The 22,661-nt window shown below is 35.7% G+C and overlaps 2 pseudogenes; both read right to left on the bottom strand.

Annotated features, from left to right (window-relative positions):
• Window positions 1-470: 470 nt before the first annotated feature.
• Window positions 471-3,404, bottom strand: LOC143537505 (disease resistance protein UNI-like; annotated as a pseudogene).
• Window positions 3,405-11,161: 7,757 nt separating this feature from the next.
• Window positions 11,162-14,293, bottom strand: LOC143537504 (disease resistance protein At4g27190-like; annotated as a pseudogene).
• Between the last annotated feature and the right edge of the window lie 8,368 nt (window positions 14,294-22,661).

Genomic DNA, 22,661 nt, shown 5'->3' with positions numbered 1-22,661 from the left:
TAATTTTCGTACCTCCATAAATGTTGGTTGAAAGATTTGGAATTGAGAATTAAGGAGATAAAAACAATGAATGAATGTGCTAGTGGAATAAGATGAACGTTTGAGTTTTGAATTCAGCCTTGTTAGAAGCTGTTCTGACCCAAAACCGCTTCTAATTAATCATTGTGAATCTATAGAAGCGGTTCTACCCGTAAACCTAATCTTCGACCGCTAGTATTCTTGACATTTGTATTCCTAGCAAAAAAATAGTAAAAATTAAAAAAATAAAATAATAATAATAATAATAATAACAATAATACTAATTAATCTTTTATCATTAAAAAGAGCGTAATTTATCAGAAAAGTTATGTGGACTATTTACTTCATAGATAAGATTTTTAGATACCCTCTTCAGAAATCCGCTAGCCTTCAATCACCTAAAAAAAGTAACAAGTTAATTTGCATACATATTATATAGCAAAGCAATATATATTATTACAATTAGGATATGTATATTTCATGCCTCATGTCGTATCACAATATAATCATTAATATTGTTATACTGTCTCCTTTCATGCTCAAATTTGATGTTGGGTATATGATTGTCTCCATGACTCCATCTCTTCATGCTAGGACAACCATAAGCCTCAATAAGCTTCAAAGAAGGATATTTGATAAAAGATCGACCAGAGAAGAAGCTCTCGAGTTTGGGCAAGTTATCAAGGGAAATAAGGGCAAGGGGGAACGCGATATCTGGAACCTGGTTTACCAATTCATTTTCACTTTCACATCTTTGCTCATTTTCAGCCGAAATAACAACCATTAAACTCTTACATTCAGAAATTTTTAATTCTCTCAGATTGACAAGCTCTTGTGCTACACTTACTGGGAATAACTCCAATAAGGAGGAGCAAAATTGAATATCGATGCTCTTTAGATTACAAAAGCTTATATATTCAAGTGGCCTATCCCATAGAAGCTCTAACCTACTCAAAAATTCCAAATTGATTTCTTCCACTCGGGAAAATAACTTGCCGTTTGTTTTCCTTTGGCCAAGTTCATTTGATGTAACAGAGATCTGCAATGCATCCAGGTCACATGTCTTCACCAACCTTCTAATATTGTCACACTCACGCAACTCAATATGCTTTAATTCATCGAAACCTTCTTGATAGAGGTCAGGTAGGATATTATCTAAATCATTTATCCCACGCAAACTTAAGATTTCACACAACCGAATCAATTTCATAACTTGCATCGTAAATGGGGGACTAAGTTTTGAAATGTGTAGCATGCGATTATGATGGTGTTTTACATGTTTCACACTCCAGTAATATGAATTCGAAATGTAAAATTCTATCAAATTTTCATATTGGAAATCTTCAGGAATATGATCCAAGAAAGGAACTAATAAATGCAGATTTTGGAGCGATTTCAATTCACTTAGTTCCACAAGAATATTACAATGCCCCACCATTGAAAGGTGCAGCTCTTCCAACCAAATTAACTTTGAGATGACACCAGGTGTTAAGTAAGATAGACTTCGACAAAAGAAAACATCTAGCAACCTTAAATTGGTCAACTGACCAATCTCTTTAGGGATAATTATAATTCCTGTCCCTCTGAGCCTTGGAATCTCTAGGCATCTTAAGTCACCAAGTATAGAAATGTCATAGAGGAAGTCGTTTCCGCTTAGATCTAGCATGACGAGCTCTCTAAGTTTCTTTAGTGATTGCGGGAGAGATGAAATGAGGTTGTATGACATATCTAAAACTTTAAGTTTTTCCATGCCTTGAAAGAATTCATCAGGAACAACTGAAAGCTCATTATTTTGAATAAGAAACGTATCAAGTTGTGGGAAAAGAATTTCATGATTAGGAAGCTTACGGATTCTATTTCTTACGAGTGATATCTTCTTGTAGTTTTCTAAGTGTTTTTTCGGTTGCCATTCTAACAAGCCCTTTCCAGGCTGCACCAAAAACTTGTCATTACCTTTAGAAGTAATGAGAATTGCCATATCACGAACAAGGTCATGCATTTTGAATCCTTCTTCTTCAATCTCTACATTATGGTTTGCATTTGAATTCCAAATAATCACGACTCTTTAGGCAGTAATAAGAAAGCTGATTTAAGAGAGTCAACAACCCCTTGAACTTTACGTTTTGCTTTCTGAATATTGAGATTGGGATTATTAAATATCCGTAGAGCCAATACATAATATGTCAAGCTATTAAGGCTAATGGTTTCATCTTCCGGGAACATACTACAGAGTAAGAAGCACGATTTAGCCACTTCACTTTCAAGATAGTCATAGCTTAGCTTCAATTGCGTTATTCCGTTTCTTTTGTAATCATCATCCTCGTCGGTTTGATCTTGTAGTCGATAAAGCGTGGCCTCCCAACTTCTAAATCCTTTGTTTTTTAAAGCTTTTGCCACAGCTTGAATAAAAAGTGGCAATCCATCACATTCTTTAACAATATCAAAAGCAACTCTTTTCAATGCATTATCCCATTCACGCTCACCAACCACACGCTCAAAAAGAGCCCATGCTTCTTTTTCTTTCAAAGGATTCAAATTATAATCTTAGCATTCATTGCCTCACACGTATCTTTGATTCTAGATGTAAGCAAAATCTTGCAATTCATGTAGCGACTCCCACATGGAATGCCCACTTCATCCAGCTTCAATTCTTTCCATACATCATCCAGGATGATCAGAACCTTTTCTCCTTTTATTATTCTTTTCGCTGCTACTTGAACCTTTTCTTTAATCTTTTCTACAACGACGTCTGGTGAGACAGCTATAAATTCAATATAATCAAACATGTTCTTCATTTTTGCAGAAACTTCATTAGCTAGGGTAGTTTTACCTACACCACCTAACCCAACGATTCCAACTATTTGTAGATCTTTTACAGCTTGAATAATAGTCTTCAAAGTTGACTTTTGGGTATCGATGTTTTCAAGATCTTTTGGTTGGTAGAGGTCTGTGAATCCTGGGGTGGGAAGAGGATTGAAGACGCAATTTTTGAAACGCTCACCGTCGTGTTGGTGGTTCAGAAGAGAAGAAGTTTCTTTTGTCGCCATCTTACCGTAGTGATAGAGGTTGCCCAAATTTACACAGAAGCGTAAGTTGCAGCAAGTCTTCTTGGATTCATCTTCTTCATTAATCAACTTTGTGGCTTCGGATATTTTAATATTGGCATACTTCATCCAGTTTTCCAGATCTTTCCCAGGATCCTCCCCGTTATCTTTAGCGATATCTAGTCGTCGTTGAAGCGTTTCCTTCATAGCCTTGAGCTTTTCAACTTCCTCTTTAAAAGTTTTAACATTTTCAGAGCTATTCCACATGTAGCCGATCTCCATTTTAGCCACACCAAATAAGGAGTCCACTACTCTTCCGGCTATAGAATTAACGACCTCCATTCTTGTCCCGCCAATTGGATAGAAAAGTTGTTCAAAATGATAGTATGTAGATCTACAAACAAGAAACGATTGCATTATGACAATAATCAAGAAAGATAATCAATAGAACTGAATAAGTATAAAAATTAGATCTAATTTCAAAAGGGGTCAACTATGCACACATCGTATGCCATCTGATCTTAAACCGTTTCAAACTGACGCTCAAATATATTAACGTATGGAGAAAGGTAGAGAATAAAGCTTCCTTAGTTAATTGAAGGAATGCATCGATGCATATACACAAAAGAAAAGACCAAACTATGCTATAAATGGGGATAACTTGACTAAGCTAATTGACATGTGGTTACAATTCAAAAACACAAATAATAGATAAACCGGATACGCGAGAAGCCTATTTCATAATATGATATGCCCCCGCAGGTTGGACGATAGGAAGATGAGGTCAATCTTGGAGAGAAGTAATTATGAACTGTGGTTTTAAAAGAGGCTTGGTGTAGACATTAGCAGGCCAGGCACCTCCAGCAGTGTGTGATACTCGTAGATATATATCCATCATGTACCAAGAAAGAGAGGCTTGGCATAGACCTTATATAGGTAACCGACAACAACTTGCAACCGACTAGATTAGGTACAAGTACTGTAGAAGAGACAATAGTCCAGGTATCGTTTTGCTAGAGAGCATCAAACTTGTCTTGCATAACTTTGCGCACAGACGGTGATGGAGTGGAGGTTTAGTTAATGTAGAGTAGGAATTGATTAATATGGGTTTATTTTCACCAACCATGACGCGATTACCATATTGTTAAAGGGAAATCCAGATGAAACTGGTGATTTCAAGCTTCATTCAATGAATTTTGTTCCGGTATTTCACAGACCTACAAATATTGTACCTATTGTTCCTCAAAGTCGAGACAAAGTTGGTAGTCAATTGCGTGTTGTTCAAACTGTTGAATGGAAACGGGGACTCTGGTTGGATTGAAGATGCAAACACAACTGAGGATTGGGATTGTTCAGGTTTTTCTCCAATTATTGATTCTAATTCTCCAATTCCAAAAGTTATTCTAGCTCTTAGTGACACACAGATTTCCAAATATTGGTTTGTTTCACTCGAACTAACTTCCTTCCATGGTAGTTCTGATTTATTTGCTGATCTCAGTCAAATGGCTGACTTGCACTTCATGTAGTTTTTCTAAATCATGCCATAGCATGTCAACAGCTTCCTAATTCCACAGACCTTGCAAAACATTTGTTGGTTGGCTATTTGGATGTTGCTTGATCGCTTTGTTGCAATAGTGTAGGCAGCTGGGAATACCACGGTAGTGACAAAGGCGTGCTCGTTCAAACTTGGAGATCAGCACGTTGGTTGGAAAGGAGGAACGATACCCTTGATCTTTTGTTCAACAGTCTCACTTCTAAAACCGTATACAATCATAATTTAATTTTTGGGGTCTTCAGATGGACTTTTCAGCTTTTGACTGCTCTAAGTCATTTCAAGGTGTTGCATGGGCAGGGCCGCCCATCTGAAAACGCTCTCGGGGAAGTCTCTACTTGGTTGTCGAGTCAGTTGTTCATTCCCAGTCTTAAGGGCAAGACTGTTTTGAAGGGTGAGTAATGATAGGAATCATGTTATAGTTAGCCTCTAAGTGTCATTTGTTTATTCTAGAAGGGTATTAAGTGTAATTTCGTTTCTATAAAAAGGTTAATAACTCTTTAGGGATGTAAGGATTGAATTTGTTAAGTTTGTTCAGGCTCCGATGATGGAGAGAGAGCATAGCCTTGGATTATCCTTGTAACTTTCTCTTTACGTTTCACTAATACAATTGTTCCCTCTATTGTGTTCCTATTGTCTTCCCTAAATCCAATGATAAATAAAAAAGACACAATGACGAAAATAAACAAAAAATACAATGATAAATAAAAAAGACACAATAGATCGAAAAATATAACACAATGCCGAACAAATACAACACAATGTTAAACAATACAACACAATCAAGAAAAAAAATCACAATGTCAAGAAAAAAGAATACAATAATTAATGAAAATAAACACATACACAATGATAAATAAAAAGACACAATGTTCTTTTTCCTCAACATTGTTTTTTTTTATGTTTTATTTCTTTCAGGAGGAAGGAGATGTAAACTTATTTGTGTTTTTATATTTTCTTTTTTTTTAATTTTTCAATATTCTTTTAGGGTTTTTTTTGCTACAAATTTTTCTCACCATTCTCATTTTTGTCCATTTTGTAGAATAACTTGACCCGATAAACTAAATAGGCTTAATTCTATTCCATAAGGGGGTGACAAAACAGGCAATAAGGGACTACAAACTTTTGGACCCCCCCACACCCCAAGGCGATAAATGAGTGATAAGTAGGGGGGGAGTATTTGCCGCCTCTCATGTTGTTTTGGAAATTATTATTATATTTAAATGTGTGTGTGGTATATATACATATATATATGGGCTACAACCACACTTCGCCCCTATAACAAAAACCCATTATTTACTAACTGGGCGCCACATGGCACAAAACGCACTATTTTGTAGCCCTCCACTACATATAGCCTAATATGATATAGAACAAACGACCGTTTGACAGGAAATTTACAGTTTGTTTCTTGAACGAAATACAAAGAATTTCAAGATGCAGAAAAGATGTGAAAAAAATACAAATTAAAAAGAAAAAGTTACCAACACAATATAAGTCGCAAACAAACGATAATCAAGTTCATGGCAGTTACCTAAAGCTTCAGAACGTCACCAGTACCACACTTGTCCTTCGTTTTACTTTGAAGCTAGATAATAATAGAGGGGTGGTGATGGGTCAATATGAAGTCTCTAGACTTCATTACTGGTTTATAGACTCTCAGAAAGTAAATTGACAATTTTGCCCTTCTAGATAAAGAGAAATTGCACCCCAAAAAGCTTGGTTTTTGATTCGTTTGCAGTGTTTTCATTTAGGAGATTTAATAATATGATGAATTGTAATTTTGGTGACTGGTGGCTTTTTTGTCCTGATTTTGGTGGTTAATGGTAATCTTTTATTGGTTGTTAAAAAGAAGTATATTTATCATCACCCTACATACAACATTAAGGCTAAGGGTAATGGGGCTTGTTTGAGCCCCAAGTGAGCCAATCAAAACCCAACACGTAGACGATGACATGGCACTAGATAAAGCCTCTCAACCAAGCCCCATAGTGTGTAGTGGGGCTTGATTGCCCACCCCCAATTTATTGACCGCGCCCCCTTTCCACCATTGCTCAAAAGCTTGACCAAGGCCCGTGGTCTGGACCACGGGAGCCGTCAGCGCCCCTGTTCACTTGGGTGGTGTAGTGGTGTGCGCGAGCCACCTAGGCTGCCACATAGGACCGCGCCCCCTGTCCACCCCCATTACCCATAGTCTAAGCTCTATATATTTTCAGGTAGGCATTAGCTTGCATGTATGTAATGTTCACTTTCTAGGGAAAAGGGCGGACGTCCTACCCTATATATATGGTATATTTAACGTCGGTTGTTTCCTGTGATTATTATTATTTTATTATTATTATTATTATTATTATTATTATTATTATTATTATTGTAGTGCAAAAACTATGACGACCCCATGAGAGTATATATAACAATAGTCAACTAAGAAATTTCTGCCCTCGATGACTCTGTGAGATTATTTCATGGGTTAATTCGCCATTATATTCAGGTGATCAATCATCATTAAGTATTATGTAATTAGTTGACTGAGTTTTTCTAAATGTTTAGTTTGTAATGGAAACTTGTTCTAGAACCATGATAAAACCATCATATATCCTAGAAACGTATATATACATACATATATATATATAATAGAAAAGGTAATCGTTAATCGGGTTGCAATTATATTGAATAAAATGTGAATATTTTGCTTGTAATAAAATTGTTTGATGCATGTATATTTAGTGTATTCATAATTATCAAAAGAAACTTTGTATGAGGATACTAACAACTCCAGCTACATGAAGGATGTTTTGCATGGTTTGAGTTAATTAGTTAACTCTTTCAATCTGATTGAAAGATAATTTATGAATCAACTGAAGATGAAAAACTAAGAAATATGAATAATATGTAATATGAAAGGAGAATTGACTTGTAATAAATCTAAAGTACATACACAAAATCACATGTCATTGTGGGTTTTCGTCGTGTGTCACTTATTCACTATATGTTAGTGAAAAACGCATAAACGTGTTGTTTCATGAATCAAATACAATTAGGTCACACGCTATAATGGGATAAAAGACTCATGCACAAGTAAAATTGCATCACGACTATGGAGATAAAATTAGATCAACTATTCATTACTATATGTCTGATTCGTTTTGACACACGAAGATAACCATTATATTGATTTTCTACACAATAATTGAACGACTGATTAAAGAAATTAAGAAAGTGGGAATAAGATTCGCAATCTCTTTAATAATTGAGTGGTTGATTAAAGATAAATTATATATTATAGGTGTGGGTCAAGCGCCAATGTGCACTCGTGCTACTTTTTATCATGGGTATACCTTTTCTGTTAACTTTAGATTAATTATATTAATAGAATTATTAGTATCCCTTAACCCAATGTTTTAACCCTTAAGCCAGTCTTTATGGATTAAAACTCGTTGTTTGATATAAGACCGTTTTAGTTACAGAATGCGGTATTCTGTGCCAAATTTAGATATGTTTGTAAAAGGAGTATGTTTCGTCATCCTACTAAGTGAAAGTGACGGTTCTACCCGCACAATCATGATAGAGGAAACAGAACAGTAACCTATTATCCAACACGCTTCGAAAGGATAACTTATTCAAAACACTTAGAAAATTGCTAAGTTAAACTAAAATATGCATGAGCAATTCATATAATGTTTACAAGGCAAGGCGTTAACAAAATATTTATATTTACAATAACAATTCAAACATTACAAGAATGGCTAGGTATCTACCCGCCTACAAAAATACAAATCTGTCCTAACGGTTGGAAGGGATCTCAAGGTTCAAGCTTCAGGACCACTCCCTCCAAACCCACTCGAACCCGCACCATCAGTTGTCTGCGGCGGTTCGAGGAAAGCCTTGAGAACAGCTAGCCCGTCATCAGCAGCCGCAATTTCGTTCACCTTCTCCACAACCGGATGCGAAAAGGCAGCATACTGGTTCACAGCTTGGTCATAGGCAGCTTCAGTGTCTACATCGTGTAAAGGAAAGTTGGAAGGCGGGATGCCCTTCTCTGCAAATCCTAGACCAAGCAGGAAACCAGCCTTCTCCCCATCCTCATGAGAAGCGTTGAGGGATGCACTCATGGCATCGTCATAAGATGTGTTCGCAAATAGGGATGGCAAAAATCCCCGAATCCGACGGGGAAACCCGAAAACCGGCTTATTTCGGGTCGGGTCGGGTTTTGTTTTTTCGGTTTCGGGTCGGGTTTCGGAGATTGTTTCGGGGATTGTTTCGGGTTCGGGTTCGGGTTTGGGTTCAGGTACCCCCGCCCCGACCCGCCCCGATATAATATATAAATATAAATATAAATAATATATATATATATATATATATATTAAAAACCTAAACCTACATCCAGACATCCACTCATCCAGACTCCGCCACCGCCAGTCCGCCCCCGATTCACTCAATCGCCGTCTGCACCACCATCACCATCCACTCAATCGCCGTCTGCACCACCGGACCACCCTCCTCCTCCTCGTTTTGATCCCAGCCGAAGTATGTAATCTCACTCTTTAATCACACACACACACCATTCTTTTCTTCCCCACTATCACACACACACCGAAGTATGTTTTCTCCTTTTTTAGGGTTTTTCATTTGAAATTGACCTAATTTTGTTGTTGTTGCATATCGTATGATACACCGTTCTCTTTGCGATTGATGATTGACATGATAATTGATTTGGGGAATCTAATTTGTTTTAGGGGTTTCCTCTTTCCATGATAATAGACTATATTAATATTAATATTATCCTCAATTATATTCATATTCTTACTCTATGGCCTCTCGGTCTCTGTTTCATTCCACCGCTTTCTCATCCTACCACCTGTAAGATCCCTAATTCTCTTATTATTATTATTATTATTATTATTATTATTTCACCTGTTTTCACTCCAACTTATGTTAACGTAAATATTAACGAACTTATTCCGATCGAATTGCATGTTTTAATGTAAATCGTATTGAACTTATTGATTTCTGCTAGCTAGCTATTTAACTGCTCCTGCATTGAATAATTAGACTGTAGTTGACTGTTGATTGTATTCGGTGAGTACGTGTAGTCAAATTAGACAGTTTGGCAGTTTGCGTGTTGTGGCTATTGAGATGAGTTTGGATTGGAGCTGGATAGTGTTTGTAAGTATGTGATCGATGGCTTGTTGATGAATGAGATGGCGATTTAGGTTAACTTGATTAACTCTGACATGAGTTCCGATTGAATTATATGTAACACGTAAGTCGTATTGAAGTTATTGATTTCGGTTAGCTAATTAGCTGCTGCATTGAATAATTTTTTTAGCTCTGATGATTTTCGTGTTTCGTTAGGTTGTTAATTATTGTTTTTGTGTCGTCGTCGTGTTAGAAGGAGCTAATTCGATTCTCCACCGCTCCTTTTAATACAACGAGCGGAAGTCATGTCATGTCATGTCAGAGTTCATCAAGTTAACCTAAATCGCCATCTCATTCACCAAGAAGCCATCAATCATACACTGAGAAACATTTCCAGTTTCCAATCCAAATCTATTTCAATAGTCAAATATGCAAACCGTTTAGATAAACACATGCTAATCATATACAATCAACGTCTCAAATTGATTATGAATGGTGATTTTGGGAATTTTCAAGCTGTAATAAGCGGAGGCGAATCGAAGAAGAATAGGTTTAAAGTTAATTCTTTTTGCCGCACCATTGAATATGAAATGGATGTGGAAGAGGTAATAATATTTATAAAATTTACTATTTTTGTAACATAGCTTTTATTCTTTTAACTTGGTTGATTTATTGATAAATATTCTTAATGTAGGTAGGTACTAAAGAAAGTGGCACGACGACTTTGGATGATTTGGTTTGATTTGGTATTTAGATTTGGTCGCAAGTTTGTAGTTTGTGTATTTGGCATGATTTTTCGGCCATGTAGACTTGGTTTTATTTCCTTTGTAACACATTGTTTCAGCTTTCATGTGTGTGATGCAGAAGTTTATTTCGATAAATGTTCAGTTATGTGATGAACCAATTTCAGGTCGGGTCGGATCGGTTTCGGGTTTTCGGGTTCGGGGACGGGGCGGGTCGGGGGGGTACAAAAAACCAAACGGGGAATCCCCGATTTAAACCCGACGGGTAATGGGGCGGGTACGGGGATGGTTTTTGGTTTCGGGTTCGGGTTCGGGTTAAGCAAAACCCGCCCCAAACCCGCCCCGTTGCCATTCCTAGAGGGGAAAAAGAAAGATGAGAAAGAGAAAGGGGTAAAATTAATTAAAAAGAAAATTCAATTTTTTTTCCTAAAAGGCACCATTCTAAAAATTTAGTATCCATTTTATTTAAAACCAGATCTTAAACTAATTAAACAACTGCTGTTAATAACCTGCTATGATTTTTTTTATAGTCTTTTTTTTGCTCCTGCTTTATTTATATACAAAATTTTGTTGTTGATGTTTAATTAAAAAGATCCTAATTATCTAAAAAATAGTACGTTAATTGAGTTGTGACATACAGCGTCATATAAATCATATACGTTAAATGTGTGGTTCGAAAATTATTTACTTCAGCAATGAGTTTTAACATACCCTCTTTATCATCCTGAAAATTTTCCTTTGTAACCATCCAGTTTTTCTTCATCTGTAAAATTAACAAGTTAATTCACACACTGACACACACACATGCATATATGATGTATATGCATTTCCATACCTTATGCCGTGCAGTAATATAATCATTAATATTGTTATAGTGTCTCCTTTCATGCTCAAATTTGATGTTGGGTATATGATTGTCTCCATAACTCCATCTCTTCATGCTATGACAACCGTAAGCCCCAATAAGCTTCAACGAAGGATATTTAATGATAGACCGACCAGAGTAGAAGCTTTCGAGTTTGGGCAGGTTTTCAAGACGAATATCAGTGAGGGGGATTGTGATATCTAGATCCTCTTTTACCAATTCGGTTTTACTTTTACCTTTTTGCTCATCTGCAGCCGAAACGACAACCACCAAACTCGCAAATTCAAAATTTTAATTTTTCTCAATTTGATAAGCCCTTTTGCTACACTAATAGGGAACAACTCTCTTAAAGAGTTACAGTATCCAATTTCGATTTCCGCCAGATTACAAACACTTATATATTGATGTGGGCTATCCCATAGAAGCTCCAGCTTATTCAAACTATACAACTTGATTTCTTCCACTCGAGAAAAAAACTTTCCCTTTGTTTTCCTTTGACCAGGTTCATTCGATGTAATGGAGATTTGCATTGCATTCAGCTCACATGTCTTCACCAAGCTTCTAACGTTGTCACACATCCTCAAATCAATATACTTTAATTCATCGAAACCTTCTCTGTAAAGATCTGGCAGTATGTTATCCAAATCTTTTATGCTCCACAATTTTAACATTTCACATAGCTGAATCAATTTCATAATTGCAATGGTGAATGGGTAACTAATTTTTGAAATGTCTAGGATGCGTTTACAAGGATATTTATTAGACCAGTAATAATCGTTCTTGATGCAAAATTCTATCAGAGTTTCATAGTGGAAATCTTCAGGAATATAATCCAATTTGGGAATTGTTAAATGTAGAGTTTTGAGGGACTTCAATTCACTTAGTTCAGCAAGAAAATTATATTTCTCCTTCTCCTTCTCCTTCTCCTTCTCCTTCTCCTTCTCCTTCTCCTTCTCCTTCTCCTTCATGTGAAAGTACAACTCTTCCAACCGAATTAGCTTTGATATTACATCAGGTGTTACATCAGATAGCTTTTGACAAAAGGTAACATCTAGTAGCATTAAATTGGTCAATTGGCCAATCTCTTTAGGGATATCTTTAATTCCTGTCCGTCCCAGCTTTAGAATCTCAAGGCATGTTAACTCCCCAAGTATGGAAATTTCAAACAGAGATTCGTTTCCACTTAGATCTAGCATGACGAGCTCTCTAAGCTGCTTAAATGATTGCGGGAGAGATAAAATATTGTTACCCGACATATCTAAAACTTTAAGTTTTCCCATGCCTTGAAAGAATTCATCAGGAACAAACTAAAAGCCCATTATCTTGTATAAGAAATGTATCAAGGTGTGGGAAAATAAGCTCATGTTTAGGAAGCACATGAATTTTATTTCCCATGAGTGATATCTTCTTGTAGTTTTCTAAGTGTTTTTTTGGTTGCCATTCTATCAACTCTTTTCCAGACTGCACCCAAAACATTTCATTGCCTTTACAAGTAATAAGCATTGCCATATCACGAACAAGGTCATGCATTTTGACTGTTTCTTCTTTTCCAGGCAATAACAAGAAAGATGATTTAAGAGAGTCAACAGCCACTTGAACTATGTATTTTGCATCCTGAATATTGCTATCGAGATTCTTAAATATCCGTAGAGCAAGCCCATAATATGTCAACCTTTTAAGGTCGATGGTTTCATTTTCTGGGAACATACTACACAATAGGAAGCACGATTTAGCAACTTCACTCTCAAGATAGTCGTAGCTTAGCTTTAGCTGCATTATTCCTGTTTTTTTGAAAGGGGCATCTTCATCGGTTGGATCTTCTAGTCGACCAAGGGCTGCCTCCCAACTACTAGTTTCTTTGTTTTTCAAAGCCTTTCCTGCAGCTTGAACAAAAAGTGGTAATCCACCACATTTTTTAACAATCTTCGATGCAATTTCTTTCAATGAATCGTCCCAATCACTTTTACCAACCACACGTTCAAAAAGGGTCCATGCTTCTTCTTCTTTCAAAGGATTTACCGTAATAATTTTTTGAGCATTCATTGCCACACACACATCTTTGCTTCTAGATGTGATCAAAATCTTGCAATTCATGTAGCGACTCCCACATGGAATGCCCACTTCCTCTAAGCTTAATTCCTCCCAGACGGCATCGAGTATTATTAAAACCTTATCTCCATTGATTATTCTATATGCCGCGACTCGAATATTTTCTTGAATCATTTTGTTATCAACAATTTGTGACACTGTTAAAAACACAATCTCTGCAAATTGATTTTTCATTTTTATAGCAACTTCACTGGCTAGTGTAGTTGAACCCACACCCCCCAAGCCATTAATTCCAATTATTTGTATCTTTTCATCTTCTATAGCTTCAATGATCTCCTTCAAAGCTAACTTTTGGCTATCGATATTTTCAAGATTTTTACTTTGGTAAAGGTCTGTGAACCCTGGGGTGGGTGCAGGAAGGGAGACAGAAGTTTCAAAATCCTTACCGTCTCCTTGGTGCTGCCGAAGAAAAGAAGTTTTTATTGTTGCTGTCTTACTATATTGAAGGAGGGTGCTCAAATTGACACACAATCGTAAGTTGAAAAACGTCTTATTGGCTTCCGCTTCTTTGATAATAAACTTTGTGGCATCAGATAATTCGGCGTCTGCTTTCTTCATCCACTCTTCCACGCCTTCTCGGAGACGCTCCCCTTTAGATTTAGCCAAATCTATCTGCTGTTGAATCCTTCTCTTCATACTCAAGAGCTTATCAGCTTCGTTTTTAAAATTTTTAACATTTTCAGAGCAATTCCAAATGTAGGCCATCTCCATTTTAGCCACACCACATAAGTAGCCCACTACTTTTACGACTAGGGAGCTTACGACCTCTGTCATTTGTTTATGATGGTTTAAACTTTGGATGGAAAATAGCTACTTTAAAGGGAAGTTGGAAGAAGATTATGATGTAAACCAAGAAACAAAGGCTTACACTAATTGATGAAAAAGATGGGTATGCGTTTTGGTAAAAAAAAATGCTAAACAATTATAAAAAGTTGTTGTAACAAATTGGGGGGGGGGGGGGGGGGGCTCGCTAGCAAGGGTGTTCGGATTGTTTTAATGAAATGTTACGTTCAAAAAATGAAAAACAAACAAACAAATCAGGGGTGGATGTAGGTAGTTGGTTATGGGTTCGCTCTCGAGTTTTGAAATTTTAATAGAACGGCTATATAAAAATCGGAGTCAACCCCTAAAGAAAGTGAACAGGTGTTGTGGTCCATGAAAAACAAAGTACGTTTTTGAGTTTATGTTTTAGAGAACCTTATACTATTTTTCATTTAATTGGATGTCTCATTGTACAAGGAAAGAACTTAAGCTTTAGGATGTAAGAAGACAATAAGGGATATATTAGAAAGAGGATTTGAATATACACGTTATAAATTTATCGTGGGCGCCCACTCAAATACATGTCTTGTGTTTAACTTTAGGTATTAAAAGTTGGAAAAATAGAGAAAAAAAAATGTTATTGTCTGTTAAAATTAGATTAATAGAATTATAAGTTTTTACAATATATAATTTTTTAAAATGTGTTAGTCCAGCTGGAATGTCCACGAAGGGAAGCTCCTACATCAACCACTCCTTACTCGAGTTGAATCCTCACACTGGTGTTCTCCCCAGTAAGTGACATACACTTCTAAGAACCGAACCTGTGACCTCGCGGGTCGTGGTTAAATCCGTATACATATACCCGAATTTTACACGTATGCAAATCTACCCTAGCATTTGAAAACATAATCTCTGCTCCAAAATCTAAACCCTAATCGCATTGTGATGACTCCCTCTTCTATCAAACGTATGCTTTGTCTTTCATCTCTACCTCGCCAATTCCACTTTGATTTTCATCTTGCAATTAACAATATGGTCTCATGGTGATTAAATCTCTTTTTTTCTTTTTCGATGATATGAATCGATCGGGGTTTACGGAATGCTAAACATATTAGATGAAGGTGTTATATAATGGTCTCTTTTTTTGTTTTTGATTATAATCATTAAACAAAATGTATAGTGTACTTCTCTGTTTTTTTAACAATGTATGTTTATTGTTTATTTGTTTATTTGTTCTATATATTCAAAAATAAATAATCAAAACATTTTAGTGAGTTCTTTTTTAAAAAATAAAATAAAAAAGATCGCTTTTTGTAACCAGTTATTGATTAACCAGTTTGCATAACAACCTAACCGATTTTTATAGGTTATGGTTTTAGACATCTTAAAACTAGAATAACCAGTTTTGACCGATAACCAATTCGGTTAATAACTGAAAACCAGAAACCGATTAAACTGGTATTTGCGTCTAGGCTAATATTTCAAGTTGGTAAGAACAACAATAAAATAAAAATAATAGATAATTAATCACTATAATCAGAAGCAACAATAAAGCTAAGTCAGAACTTACAGCTAGTGAGTTGTGGGCTTTCTTGTCATCTTTTTCAAGGACTTCCTTGTCATTTTTTTTACTTAATGAAATTTTTATTACTGTAATCTTTAAAAAACGATAACATTTGTAGGATTAAACTCACACACTAACCAAACACAAACACGAAAGCAATAAACGAACACGAGATTTATGTGGTTCGGTCGGTTGGCCTACGTCCACGGGCCGCAACCAGGATACTTTTATTATTGCTCTCTGCCTCACTCGTGATGAGGAATTACAAGTACAAGATTAAGTATAAATAGATATATAATTAGGGTTTACAACTTAATCTCCAAGAAACTAATAATGGGCCATAATTAAATAATATGGGCAGGTCTGCCACCAGTCTTCATTTAATTAATCTGTCACAAAGATGTCTTCTACCGAACCCAATTAAGCCTCCATAAACCCAACAATCTCCCACTTGGAGGCTTGAAAATCTTCGAACTGCCTACTGATGATCGCTTGTACCTCTTGTAATCTTCTTGTCTTCCTAGTTGCATCTGCCTTCTCATCAGTTAACCTAAACGCCCGTTGAAGCTCCCCCGAGCTCCAACACATTAGTCATGGCTACAACTGTCACCGACTCGTTCTCTGTCCCAACCGGCTCCTACTTACACGGACTGTCAAATCCTGGAATACCTTGAGAACAAACAACACTCTCCATATTAAGCAGGTAATCTTCTGGAGAGACTTTAACTGCTGAAATACTGGTTCTCTTAACCCACTGTCTGGTAACTCTGGCTAAAGCTTTGACTGACTGATTGCCAGTGCTCCCACTGCTACGAAAACCCCTGACTGTATATTATGAACCTCTTCTAGCACGTTCAACCTGAATCTAACCTGTGGCTCTGGATTTATCTCCTACAAAACAAACCTTCTTATGCCCACTAAATTCTGTGAACCGGACTTTCTTCTTTTTCTGAACTGGGTTGGTCACTCTCTCAGACGATAAACTGGCCGTATACAACGAACCCCTCTTTCTTTCTCGAGCTATGACAAGATTTCCCTTTACAACTTTCCACTGCCCATTCCCAAATTTAACCTCATGTCCCTGTTCATCCAACTGCTCAACAGAAATCAATTTTTTCTTTAAGCTTGGAATCACTCTGACATCCTTTAAGGTCCATGAACCGGCTGCAGTAACTAAATTCATGTCACCCATGCCCGTAACATCAAGAACATCATTGTTCGCCAATCTAACCTTACCAAAATCACCTTCCTTCAAATTCTGCAATGCTTCACTACTGTGGGTAGCATGAAATGAAGCATCAGAATCTATGACCCAGGAATCAACATTATTCTCAACACTAAGAACTAAAAACTCATCCTCTGAGCGTTCTTCTGCAGTGATGACTTCTTTCTTTTCATTCTTATCATTCGGACACTGATTCCTGAAGTGTCCCGCTTCATTGCAGTTCCAACATACCACATCCTTCCGAGTCCTAGACTGACTCCTTTTCTTGTTCCCGCTCCCACTACCTCTGTTAATTTTCTTTCCTATACCAACATACATTAAATCACTTGATGATTCACCTGAAATTCATCTGACGTCTTCGCTTAAAATAAGATCCTGAATCCCATCAAAAGTGAACTCACCGGTAGAACTAGTAATCGTTGTAACAGTCCCAGCTATCAGGCAAGGACAATAACTGTAGTAGCGCCTGAACCTCATCCTTGAATTTGATACTAACTGACCCAAGTCTTGACAAAATCGAGTTTATTTTGTTAATGTGCACTGTAACTGAACTTCCATCTTTCATCTTCGTGTTCACCAGTTCACGAATTAGGAAAACCTTATTAGCTGTCGAAGGCTTTTCATACATATTAGACCAAGCATTCATTATCCCACACGCCGTGGTTTCCTTCAAGATGTTGAACGCAACATCCTTCGATAAGGACAATCTAATACCTGCATTGGCTTTCTTATCCAAAGTCTCTCACTCATCTGGTTTTATCTTCTCCGGTCTTTCACCCAATACCATGTCCAAATCCTTCTGAACTAGCAAATCCTCCATTTGCATTTTCCACCAACCAAAGTCTTTAACATCAAACTTCTCAATCTGAAGTTTCCGCTCTCAGCCATTATCTCAAACAGAATTCAACTTTTCCCAATAATCAAAACCTAATTCAAACTCACAAACCAACCCCAAAGGCACAAATTAATAATCAGAAATTGAAACAAACTAGAAACGCGAACCTGTTCCGAGGTTTCTTTCTGATCATAGATTGTTAAATTACAAAACAAGATAATTGCTTCGTTCTGGTTGATGATCGATGCTCAAAATAAAATAAAAAAGCTACTGCCTTTTCTTTTCTTTTCTTGGGATGATTACACACAAAACAGAAAGAAAAAAACTTTGTTGAATATTTTATTTATCTTGCGTCAGGGCTATGTGTGCTCACATAAAACAAAATGCTAGAAAACCTATTTCAAGAACTATTTTCTATTTCGTATTTGCTGGGTGATAATTCAAACAACATTCGGGTTTGATGAAAAAATACCTTTGATCGAACACCTTAGGTTTTAGTAGCTGGCTGCCAACTTAACCCTTATGTCCAAACAATTTCTCTCGCGATTGTGTTTCTCCCATGTGTAACCGTAACCTCGGCTCTTGATACCACTTGTTAGGATTAAACTCACACACTAACCGAACACAAACATGAATGCAATAAACGAACACGAGATTTACGTGGTTCGATCGGCTGATCTACGTTCACGGGCTGCAACCAGGATACTTTTATTATTGCTCTCTGCCTCACTCGTGATGAGGAATTACATGTACAAGACTAAGTATAAATAGATACATGATTAGGGTTACTACTTAATCTCCAAGAAACTAATAATGGGTCATAATATGGGTTAGGTCTGCCACTAGTCTTCATTTAATTAATCTGCCACAAAGATGTCTTATACCTGACCCAATTAAGCCACTATAAACCCAACAAACATGACATGAAAGAAAAGAAGAAATGAAGCAAGAGAAGGAAATTTTATTATCTCGGAATCAATTACACATACAAGAAAAAAAACTACTTATATAAGCCCAACATACATGGCGTATGTATATGTTATCCGGCGTGTAAGTTACACGCCGTATAACATATACGGCTATATGTCTATACACTCACATTTACACACATATGTTTGCAAGCAAAAATGAGATCTTTAATTTTAATCTACTTTCAATATATACATTTTTCTGCCGAATTCAAGCAAGCATAGATTTATACCTTATTTGATTTGGGTACTTCCTTCATTAAGTCATCATGATTTTTGTGCTTTTATATTTTGTCTCAGCTGATAAAACATCATTTCACAACCCATGAGATGATACAACAAAGATAAACACAAATGCATATAAATTTGTATAATGTTTTACAAATTTTGATCATAATTCATTTGGGTCAACTCTGTAATGACCCAAGCTTACACAAAATCAACTTCAGTTTTCTTATCCTCAAACCAACACAATACTTGACGTGTAACCACGTCCAGCAAAGTGGCGAGTCACGTCAAATCGGGTTCAAAACGAAATGGGTTCAAGCCAAAATTAATAAACATATAACTAACATACTATTTCACAGCACAAAAAATTGAACACTGCAATGAGTGAAGCTAATATGTCTTGACTTCTAATATAAAAGTCAAACTGGAAACCTTAAATCTGTAGATAATAATATATCTATATAACACTTATTTACAACACTTCAATACTTCTCTAACATGTCACGGGCCACAATGAGTACCATCTGACCTGCATCTCCAATCGCATTTTAGAAACCAGATTTTTAAACATAGAAAGCTGCATGAACATCAAAAGTCATTTTTAGAATTATATAAAAGATAACTAATGCGTTTGCATTCACTATTAGCTAAAAAAGATTTATTTTTGAATCACAAAAATTGGCTAGCGGTGTGATTTTATGACAAATGGAAATATGACCTGAAAAACTTGTTGGTTTGGGTTTTAGCCTAAACGGGTCTCGGTCAAGTTTCAGGTAGAACCAGCAAACACGTTTAGTTAAATTAGTTGTGTTCGTGTCAAACGCGTGGTTCGTGGGTTGACTCGTTTAAGCCATTTAGTTATTTGGATATATTTGTGCCAAATTTTTGTTTGTTTATTAAATAAACGAGCTTACACGAACAACATTTTTGGTTCATTTAGTTAAATGAACGAAAATGAACACATATCTGGTTCGTTCATATACGAATATGAAGTTTATTTAAACTCATTTTTGTTTATTTATGTTCGTTCATTTATGTTTATTAGTTTACATTATTTTAGCTTTGTTTGTTTATATATTCATTTAAATTTTTAAGGGATATTACAATTTAATCTAATTTGATCAACTTTTTAAGCCCACATATTAATCGTCACGTTTACATTTAAACGGTGTTCGAACATCCCTCGTTCGTGTTTATTTACGATTCTACTTTCAAATCCATAGATTTCACATGAAAGGCAATTACTTATGTGTAACAAACATCACATCATTAAACATTGATCGATGTCGATAGGTCAATCAAAAATATTTATAAAGTTACATACACTAGCCATGGCGAGTAAGACGTCGAATATGCAAGGAATCAATAGAAAGCGCAAATCAAGTTCAATGTTCTCCAATTAATTAATTATGTTAAGTTGGACATGCGACGTCAAACAGTTTGAATAACGATTTATGTTTAATGAAACACCATTACTTTTTGGTTGTAAACAATTCAAGAAAAGGGTAACACCACTTTAGGTTTGGGTTATGTAATAAACTGAACAACTAAAAATTCCTATCAATTGGATAATGACATAGACATGATTCATTGGTTAACATTAATAAATAATTACCATAGGCAATGGTTTGATTGTGTTGATTCACAAAACCTAATCCGATTAATCGACACAACTGAACTTAATCTAGCTAAATACCAATTTGTTAATATAAAACTCCACATAGATCAATGATTAAAGGGAATTGGTTAAATGACTATAAGAACTTACTCCTAAATGTTAATAAATATAAACCCAATCAATTAATGATAAATGAGAATCTTATATAAGCAAGTCTTTAATCAATCAACACAAAAATAAGCTAGATTAATCACACAACTAATTAAACTTCAATCCATTTCTAGATAGAAAAAACGGATATATTCAGTGTATGAAAATACCCTACATCCAAAGTGGTCACAAATAGTTTAGCCTTACCTCTGCATGATTTGCATGATGAAGAACTTAATTTTGGGTTGAATGGTTGCAATCATTAAAGAGTTATTGAACTTAGAGCTCTAAGATGGTGCAAAATCGCCTCCTAGGCCGTCCAGAACGGCCTCTAGAATGAAAGATATGACGAATTGAGGCTGAAAACTTATTATAATCTCAATTAGGATTATTTTGTCATTTTTTAACTTTGCCGTGTAGCGCGACAACCTTCTGACCAGTCCTTCACGTAGCGCGAAGGATAAAATGTAGGTCTCAGTATTGGATATAAATATCGAATGAATTTTCTCTTGATAAACGATCGAGACAGGTGCGTGAAATCATACGATCGTACAAATAATAAAAGGATAATATATGATAATTAGTCTTGTAATTGGTAGCCAAAAGATTAATCATATTAAGAACACTAATCCTGTCACACTCCAACCTAATGACAGAACATGTCGGGGCACGACAATATTTGTATTATAGCTCAAATGACACTAGATAAAAATAGTGATAATAACTAATTAATTTATTTCATATCAGAATACACAAAGATTCACAAAACAAACAAAAACTAAAGCATTACACCAATCTCAAAATAAACATCATTGTTCTTTTATTTTTAATAAATCCTAAGGTTCAAATAATTTCTTGCATCTTCAATCATCTCATATAGCTACCTGCGATATGTGTAAAAATAGATATATTTTGTCAACATAATATTGAGCAAGTAATCACAATTTTAAATATATACATAATACTAAAATCAACAATTACTTACGATAATGTGTATTAATTTAAATAGCATAGCATAAATAAAAAGTGTATTTTCTCCCTACCCAAAAATGGTGTCGAGTTACTTCAGCGTATAATCATACCATGAGGATGAGGATGAGATATCAACCAATCGTAAAACTGTAAACACATAGTCAAATAGCATTCAATAGCTAATCAAGCAATATCACAATATGCAAATAACGAAATTGAGTTTGATAATATACTTGAGTAAATAAATAAATCTTGTGTTTTGTGTACGCATAAAGCTCCAAAACACTTGAAAGTCAAACTTCACAATCTTAGAGAAAATAACAACAATTGGCCGGAATTGAGAGCCACTTGAGGTGGGTTAAACATTGTGCAGAGACTACGGAATCTTTATATAGAAGGAACTGGCTTAGAGGAAACGAAATCGTTATAATTGAGTATTAATTGCATAATAATCATTTTAGGCATAAAATCAAGGAAATCAACAAAATTAACTCAATCTTGGAGGAAAAGTTAGTGTTATAACATGTATTAGTCGTTCAGGTTCATGCATAACAAGATTAGGAAGGCAATTAAGGCGAATTGGCATCAAATCAAAATAAACCGGGTGTTCCCAAGATGAAACCGCCAATTTGTGCGCACGATTAACACAATATAATACATGACTTAGACCTAACCATCTAACATGCGTACTATTTAAAAAAGTACCAGTTACTTCTAGTAATTCAAGATATATTTAAGCCCTAATTTCAGATCCTTATACTATACTGTTTGATCTTTTAACTAGTTGATTAATTGCTAACCACATACATAATCCAGCCATTCTTTAATATTCCTACATTAATAGTCATAAACTGTTGACTTTTAGGTCA

Source organism: Bidens hawaiensis, unplaced genomic scaffold, assembly GCF_021521415.1.
Source record: "Bidens hawaiensis isolate Kalapana, Puna unplaced genomic scaffold, B.hawaiensis_p1.1 tig00011192_1, whole genome shotgun sequence".
NCBI classification, from domain to species: domain Eukaryota; kingdom Viridiplantae; phylum Streptophyta; class Magnoliopsida; order Asterales; family Asteraceae; genus Bidens; species Bidens hawaiensis.
This window is presented reverse-complemented; position numbering and strand designations above follow the sequence as displayed.